At 36.4% G+C, this 8,636-nt stretch overlaps 1 protein-coding gene across 2 annotated transcripts in view; it reads right to left on the bottom strand.

Moving 5' to 3' along the window:
- Positions 1-4,502: 4,502 nt before the first annotated feature.
- HNF4G (hepatocyte nuclear factor 4 gamma) overlaps positions 4,503-8,636 on the bottom strand; it is a 94,850-nt gene continuing 90,716 nt past the window's right edge. For both annotated transcript variants that reach the window (XR_015748954.1, XR_015748953.1), the window contains one exon: positions 4,503-5,269. The gene's annotated coding sequence lies outside the window, so the exon portion shown is untranslated. The remainder of the gene's footprint in view (positions 5,270-8,636) is intronic.

Below are 8,636 nucleotides of genomic sequence, written 5' to 3'. Positions count from 1 at the left end.
CTCTGTTAGTGCAGCCTAGGATTGCATTGGATTCTGAGTGGTGTGTGGCTACCCTGGGATGGATTCTTTTAATAGTAGCTTCCTCTTTCCATCCAGAAGTGGAAGCATTCCACCTAAGACCCCCACACTTTGATAACAAAGTATTTTACTCTCCCGTGTTATTAACTGTTTTCATCAATTGGTTTTTTAGCATTGTGTTAAAGGCACTTTTATATTACAGATAAACTTAAAACATAGAGCTGTTGTAAATAAATAATAGTATGCACATTACAATAAACTTAGCAAGTCTGAAAACAAACAGACAAAAACATAAATGAATTCCATTCGCAAACCAGGGTAGGAGGGATGAAAAAATTACTCTGATTTCTTTATATTTTTGTCCTATTCACTATGGCTTTAAGATGTAAGCTATCAAAAATTAGCCCATTTGTACTCCAGTATAACTAAAGCAGCCACTTTGGTTTTGTGGTTAAGGCACCAGGCTAGAAAGTGGGAAACCCTAAGTTCAACTCCTACCTTAGCCATGAAAGCCAGCTGGGTGATTTTGAGCCAGCAATTCTGTCAGCCCAATTCACCTCACAGGGTTTTTGTTGTGGGTAAAAGAGAAAGAAGGTGTGTTGGATATATTCACCACCTTAAATAATTTACAGATACTGTTTGTAGAAATAAAGTTTCATATTTAACTATAGACAAGGAAGTGATCAAAATTTAAATTACAAGTAGTCCTCAAGTTACCATTATTCATTCAGCAACCATTCAAAAATGATACCACTGAAGGATGGGACTTAGGACAAGTCTGTGAAGTTGCAGCTATTGCAGAGTCCATGTGGTCAGGTGGGATTTGGGTGCTCAAGTGCCCTGCTCAAGATTATAACATTGCAGTGAGACATAGTCATGTGATCAGGCCTGAGGAAAAGAGGAGGTCAGCCGGTACATTGTTCCAGGGCTCATGGAGCTCAAAGGGGGCCCATGAAGGGGAAATTTTAAAGAAATATTACAAAATCAAATTTTTAAAAAGAAAAAGAGCGGGACGGTGTGTCAACCTGGATGTGCCAGGGCAGGGGGGGAAACGATAGGATGGATTGCAGCAAAACACTCCAAGGCCGGATCAAATCAACTCATCGGAGGGCAAACGGCAAGGAAGGCATGTCCTTCCTACACAGCAGTGGCAGCACGGATCTCCCTGCCCTCCACCTCCTCCTCTTTTTCCCCTTCTCTCCAGTTCTTGAGGAATGAACTTCTACTTCTCACCCTGTTGAAATGCTTCACGCAAAAGGAAGGTAGCACCACTGTTAGCTTAGTTGGAGGATCTGTGCAAGCCAGCTGTGCCAAAGGGTAACTGGCAAGAGGTGGCTTTAAAATGCAGAGGAGGAGAGGGGGACAGGTGAGGGAAGCATCACTTTTCTTTCATTCACTTTTCTTTCACTCCCCCCCCCCTTTTTTTTAACAAGCATCTCTGTTGGTTAGGAGTTACATGACGTCAATGTAGGGAGTAACGTGAAATCCACAGGGTTCTGGGGAGTGGGAGGGGAGATGTTTATTTTTTATTTTTTTATTTATTTGATTTGCCAATTGTTTACAAGATAATAAGTATAAGTGTATACATAGTTGTGAATACATGAAATGGGTACATATAAGAAAAATAAAAGAAGAATAAGAGAAACAATGGGACAGGGACGGTAGGCACGTTGGTGCGCTTAACTTAATGTGTAGGTGTGGTGGGTCATATTAGTCTTGTTTCAGCACTTAATAATCCTCTCAATGGCCCTGCACGTGATCACCATTTGTGACCTTCCTTGTTAGTTTGTTATAAGCAAAGTCAATAGAAAAGATCACAGGTTACTTCCAAAAGTTATTTCCACCACTTTTTTTGTCCCAAGGAACCCCGCTACAGAATATGAGATTCCAGGAATCTCAAATTCTGTAGCAACCACCCTGGTACCCATAGCAGATCTTGCCAGATTGCCTGTACTCTTTGATAAGTAAAAGACAACTCTCCATTTGAATTTTAACGTTTCCAACACTCTACTATTAAACCATCAGTGTAGTTACTTTTGGAAATTCTTCCACCTTAAAATTACTACCTGTCATGCACAGAACAAATATTGAGGTCCCAGCTCCTTTTCTGACATCTATAGGTTCCATATTGTTCATTATTGAAGTAGAATCAAAGATTAATTGCATTGCCAAAGATGACTTTGTTACATTATTTCTGCATATCAACCCATCCTATTCTTAAAGCATTGTGAGTACATATTGTTTTTCTCCATTCTTATCCCCCAAAGTTCCTTGCTCAAAAGGTATGATATGTGGCGATACCTCTGTTTGGAATAAAAGATAGGAGAAATATGCAAGCAGGTGGCTTAATATGGCTGGGAGAAAGAGATAGAGAGAGAGAGAGAGAAAGGGAGGGAAGCAGGGAAGGAGAGGGGGGAGAACATGATTCTCCGACAAATCCAGAACCTTGCATTTTCTTCAGTCTATGATGCATTTGTTTTCCTTGTCATTTAATGCCATGCAAGTATCACAGGTCTTTGCATGAAAGCAAGCTTATGATGCAATCATTTTCCTGTATCTGGTAGGACTCAGTAATACTACATTATAATATGGCTCATTTATGTTATACAATCAATTATGGTTTAACTTTTTGAATGATCTAGGCTATGTGTATTAGTAAACAAAGTATGGTTTAAAACCAAAATTTATTATGTTGTGTAAACTAAATCATAGGCAAGAATTAAGACGACTGGGTTTCAATTTGCCAGCAGAATTAACATTCAAATTAGCTAACAATACTATATAACACAGCACAATGTTTTCTTTTTGTGTTTTGAATAGCTTGTCCATATGCTCTGAATATGAAGGCCACTCTCCATCACACAGCATGGAGTTCTCTCTACCATGACTTATTTTCTGGATATATCATATAGAGCGTTCTGCTCAGATGGCAGGTCATTCCCTTTATCAGTATAAGAAATGGGATTCAGGAGAAGATTTACTGCACTTTAATTTAAAAAAAAAATTGGCCAAGAGTACACCATTATTATCTTGAGGTTTATCCTTTATTTATTAGGCTAACAGAAAATATTAAAAATATTTAGCAATTAAGTTTCATTAGTATAAATCAACCTACAAAATGAGTGCTTTTCACTCTGTATTCTATGACCAGGTAGGAAAAGCATACCTATTTTAAAGAGGAGAAAAAGTAAAAAATGAAACTCCTGGTTAAATTCAACTCCTAGTAACTACAAGGACACAGCCATCAGCTTTCTTCACAATAGTGAAGAAATAACTAGGCCTGATTAGCTTAGCTTCCAGACCAAACAATATAAATGATTAATAATTATTGCTAATATATTACATATTATATATGGAAATGATACGATTTGTGTTCGCAGAATGCTACAAAGCACAACACTATGTCTTGAAATTAGAAATTGATGGCAAACCTAAAGCCAAAAGGGAAAGAAATATGAACAGCAAATAACTACTAAGCTTTGAGGATTCAAGGGATAAAGGATTGGGATAGAGGCTCAGACTTGTAAAATCTACCTAAACAGCACATTTGTATCAAATCATAATTCTGCTCTGTCAAGACTCATTCTCATTAGCCCCAAGAAGATTGCATAGGTTGATTTTGTTGTTGCAGGGTGAATGGTTGCCTATGTTATTACAGGGAAGCAGCAGTTGAATTTACACTTCTTTGAAAAATTCATTTCACTATTGCAAAATGTGATCTTAAAACTGATGACAAATTGGCAAGATTTGGCAGTTAACTGTTAAGTGTGATGGGGGAACAGGATACCTCAATAGCCAGAAAGAAAACATAGGAGACGATACACAGTCTATTGGACTAATGCTACCCAATTCTGCCCTGGGTTTCAACAAATTCAATTCATATCATCACTTGCCTTATTTCCTTGAATTTGCTTGGAGAATAGATTCCATACATGTCCCATTAAATTTACCTAACCCAACTGAGTCAAATAATGTTTTGAGTCTATATATTCAGATAGTAGCAGATAATTTCCATTGCAGGGATGATGTCTAAAAGTCAAGATGTGAAATACAGTGGTGCAATTGAAGTTCTGCCTGTTCTTTTAATGTATGACATACTACTGCAGCCCCCATTATAACTTTTTTTAAAATCATACCCTACAGGCAATCTTGTATGACCTGAAGGAAAGACAGGCTGACAAGACAATGCAACTTGAATGAGAGAAGGAAGATTATCAGTTCGATTATATTGTCTTTGATATGTAATATAATTCCTGAGTATGATTTTGTTAAATTATGCTTCTATACTAAATAGAAATATTAAAATGCAGAATATTAAAATGCAGAATATTAAACTTGAATTAGGGATACTCAAATCTTTCTTCATGTTTATAAATTAACTATCGCAGTCTAGCTTTCTTGTAGAAATATCGCAAAGATAAAATTTGCAAGAATGCATAAGGGAAGGTCACAATACAAACATCATAAATAAATAATATACAAAATCTAAATTAATCCCTTTATATTACTGTGGAAAGATTTAATCATGTCCTTAACAATCTCTTGGAATTCAATGTATCCTACCAATGCTTATTTCAGAACTGAATTGTGCCATAATTTTAAAGCCATTAAAGTATAAAGAAAAAATCTTATACAATTTATGCACTTGTCTAATAGATTTCCACTGCCATTTAGATAAAGCAATAAATTATCTTACATTTGCTCACATAAATAGAGTTAATCTGTCAAAAATATTTCTAGAAATCAGTAAATCCATAGTTTTTAGTTTGAAAATTGCTATTTTTCCATTGCCTGTCTTGTTTTTCCTGAAAGAAGAAAAAAATCCCAAATATAAATAGTGCATTTGCTGTTGTCTTTTTACTAAAGCTTTTAAATTTAAGAAATAATAGATGCCTGTCTAGACAACCCTAAAATTGTTTTAGTTACTGATGTATGGATGACTGATAAATGTCATCTTTTTCTGCCTGCAGTGCATTTTGCATCCAGTCTACTGACATTGGTGTATAGCTGACCTGATTCTGCATTTTTTTGTTTGCATGAAGCATTTAGAATTTTACTATGATGAAACTTCAAGATAAAATGTGTAAAAAAAATGCTTTCTGTCTTCTTTGCTTTTCTTTTTTCTCTTTCTTCTTTTGTTTGTTTCCTTGACTATTTCATGAAAGGACTCCATTAATGAAAAAGGTTGCATAACATTCCAGGTGGAATAGCAATTACTTCCTCAGATTTATGTTCTTCTGCCTTTCCCCAGCTAGAAGGAAATGGGAAAGTATGGAATTAATGAACTACTTTCATTGAAACAGATTTGCTTTTGAATTCAGTCCAAATACGCTTATTGTTTGCTACTTAGCACTATGAAATCTATTATAAAAATCTGTAAAAGAAGTCATATTTATATCATGAGTTTGAGAATGGAGTTCAGAAACAAGTTTATGAATGAGATTCTGAATTCATAGCTAGATTTGGAGCTCTTGTTGTCAGCATGTCTGACTCGGCAAACACATGGCGACTATTCTTCATTCTACACTCTGCAAAAGCTACTGCCATTTGAGATATAGATTTACCAATCAAGGGTAGCAAAAAGGTAAAACAAAAACCCATATCACTATGTAGGAAATTTTCCCCCTGCTGGAGCCATCATTATAACGAGATCATATCAACACCAAAAAAGAAATAATGTAGTTTTAGAGTTGAAAGAAAGAGACCATGTATTTTGGATCAAGTTAAAAAAAAACTATTTCTATACTGATAATTATTAAAATAATCCCTAAATGACAAATCAATAAAGCAACTGTATGTTGACCTGAGTTGGAATGCTATACAAATATATGGTTATATAAACAGTGCATTTACTTCAACATAGTCTATAAGTACACACAGAGGTGGGGTTCAAACATCCCAGCAACCAGTTTACTGCCCAGGTGCTGGGTGGGTGTAGCCATGGTGGGCATGGCCTACCGGAACTTCTGGGAGAGCCATTTTTCGCCTTCCCCAGTGTCCAGAGGCTTCCCTCAGGCCTCTGGGAGAGCAAAAATGGCCTCCCCAGGCTCTGGAGGCCTTCCGGAAGCCAGAAACAGGCCTGTTTCCGGACTTCCGGAAGGCCCACCCCCCACCCTGAGCCTCCACACAGATCCTGCACTTACCTGCATCGAAAATGGGCCACATGGAGACTCCTGGGAGGAGAGGGGCAGGGCCAACTGGTCGATTCAAATATCGGTTAATCGAACCAGATGCAAATTTAACATCCGGTTCACCCGGATCGGTCCAAACCGATAGAATCCCATCCCTGGGTGAACACCACATGAACACTGCCTATACTCTACATTCTTAAGTTGCAGATAATATGTCGGCTTAAATATGGAAGAGATCATTTTTGGTAGTCTCAAAATCTGAACTTGTTGAAAAAAATGGACATAAAAGAAAGGAAAGAAATGAAGAAAACAAAAGTGTAAGTACAAGAATTGAAGAGAAAGTACAGGTATCATACAGGTAGTCTTCAAATGAGACCACAATTGAACCCAAAATTTCTGTTGCTAAGTGAGACATTTGTTAACCAAGTTTTGCCCCATTTTATGAACTTTCTGGCCACAATTGTTTAAGTGAATGACTGCAATTGTGAAGTTAGTAACATGGTTGTTAAGTGAACTTCCCTATTGACTTTGCTTGTCTGAAGGTCACAAAGGGTGATCATATGACCCTGGAACACTGCAACTATCATAATATGAGTCAGTTGACAAGTGTCTGAATTTTGATCACATGATCATGGAGATGCTGCAATGGTCATAAGTGTGAGAAATGGTAATAAGTTACGGTTTTCAGTGCTGATATAACTTTGAATGGAACTAAATGAACTGTTATAAATCAAGGCCTATCTGTATTAAAATGTTAAAAAAAGAGATTAATTGCTAACAAAGACATTGAAAATGGATGAAGGGAAACAAAAAAAAAGATTGGAACAAAGTGAAAAACTGTTACAAAGTATGTTAGAATATGTGTAGCGATGTTAATAGAAAGTAAGAAAAAAGATACTTGGCAATACGAAGAGAAAGGGGTCATGGGTGCAACAGTAGCGATATAAAAGCTGCCAAAAATGGGGAGGCATATTATGTATATAGAGAAAAATATCATTCCAAACAGTCAAAGTCAAAAGAGCAAGGAATGGTTAATATCAAAAGTAGAAAGGAAAACGCAGAACAAATTTGATGGAATTCTTTTTAAAAAAAAAACGTTATTGAAATGGGTGAAGGAAACTAAGAGCCTCAAGCTAACTGAATAAAATTAAAAATGAAAGTGATGAAATTCAGAGGGATGAAACTAAACTGAGGGAACGGTGGAAAGAAACCTTTTTTGAGATCTATAAGGGAATAAGAGTAATATTGTATGTTAAGGAATGAAATTGAAAATAATATTATAAAATGTTAATGTTCAAAAAATGTTAAAAGAAAGTCATAAATGTAATGAAATTTTTTAAAGCTGCAGGCATAGATTGTGTAACTAAGCAGCCCATGGGGTGCTTAGATCTGGCCCTTGGGGCTACCCTGGAAACAGTGAAGGACCAGCCTGTAGTGCCTCTGCCAGTGAAAGTGGAGCTCCATTTTCGCTGGCAGAGGGTTGCAGGAGGCCGTTGCAGGTGAAAACAGAATTCAGGAACCTGTTTTCACTGGCAGAGTGCTTGAGCCACCACTGGCATCCCCAACATGAGTGACATTGAGCTGGCCATGCCCACCCTGGCCATGCCCCATGCCCCCCGAGGTCAAACACAACCCTGATGTGGCCCTCAATAAAATCGAGTTTGATACCCCTGAACTAGAGAAATGTTAAAATATGGAAGTGACTTGTATATGGTGTAGCTATCAGATCTGCCCTGGTGACTGAAGGAAGACTGTTTATTGTTATGTCTGTAACATAATATAGCAGATAATAATATGTGAATAATCTTGAATCATAAGCTGATAAGAGTTTTATATGATAGAAATAAAACATGTATGAGAATAGTAAAATGTTCAACATTGAGCAGGGTGTAAGACAAAGATTATGATGTTTGTCTTAATGCATTTGTGGATAAATGTGTAAATAATGCTTATGTTGATTTTACAGTTGTATTGGTTCAGGACATTAATGTAGGAGACATGCAAATGATGCAATGTTTTCTGAGAACTGAAATGATTTGCAGTGATTGTATAATGTGCTATGGAATGTGGATCTGAAAATTAATATATCAAAGACCAAGATAGCTGTGCCTGACAGTGAATATGGAGTGAGTGATTGCAAGTTATATAGAATTAGCAAAAACACAAATAGAATAAGTATTAACAAATACAAAACACAAATAGAATAAGTAGATAAATTAGTATCTTATTAGGAAGTTTACTAATAGAAAATGGGGAATGTTTAAATGTGCACATATTTGTAGAAAGATTGCAGGTAACATACGTTGTGTTATAAGGAACATCTCAGCCAATTTGTGAGAGCTGGATATATCAATCAATTGATAGAATAGGAATGAATGTCAAAGAAAAATGGCTATATATAAAGTAATGCTTCTGTCAATTTTGTTATATAGAATAGCTAGGTGTGCCTGAGAATTGTAGACCTTGAATACAGTGAGAATGGAATAT

The sequence above is a fragment of the Notechis scutatus genome, chromosome 3 (genome assembly GCF_049901735.1).
Source record: "Notechis scutatus isolate UNSWTSFEM ecotype Mainland chromosome 3, rNotScu1.2, whole genome shotgun sequence".
NCBI classification, from domain to species: Eukaryota; Metazoa; Chordata; class Lepidosauria; order Squamata; family Elapidae; genus Notechis; species Notechis scutatus.
The sequence above is the reverse complement of the archived record's forward strand: the minus strand, read 5'-3'. Positions and strand labels throughout refer to the sequence as shown.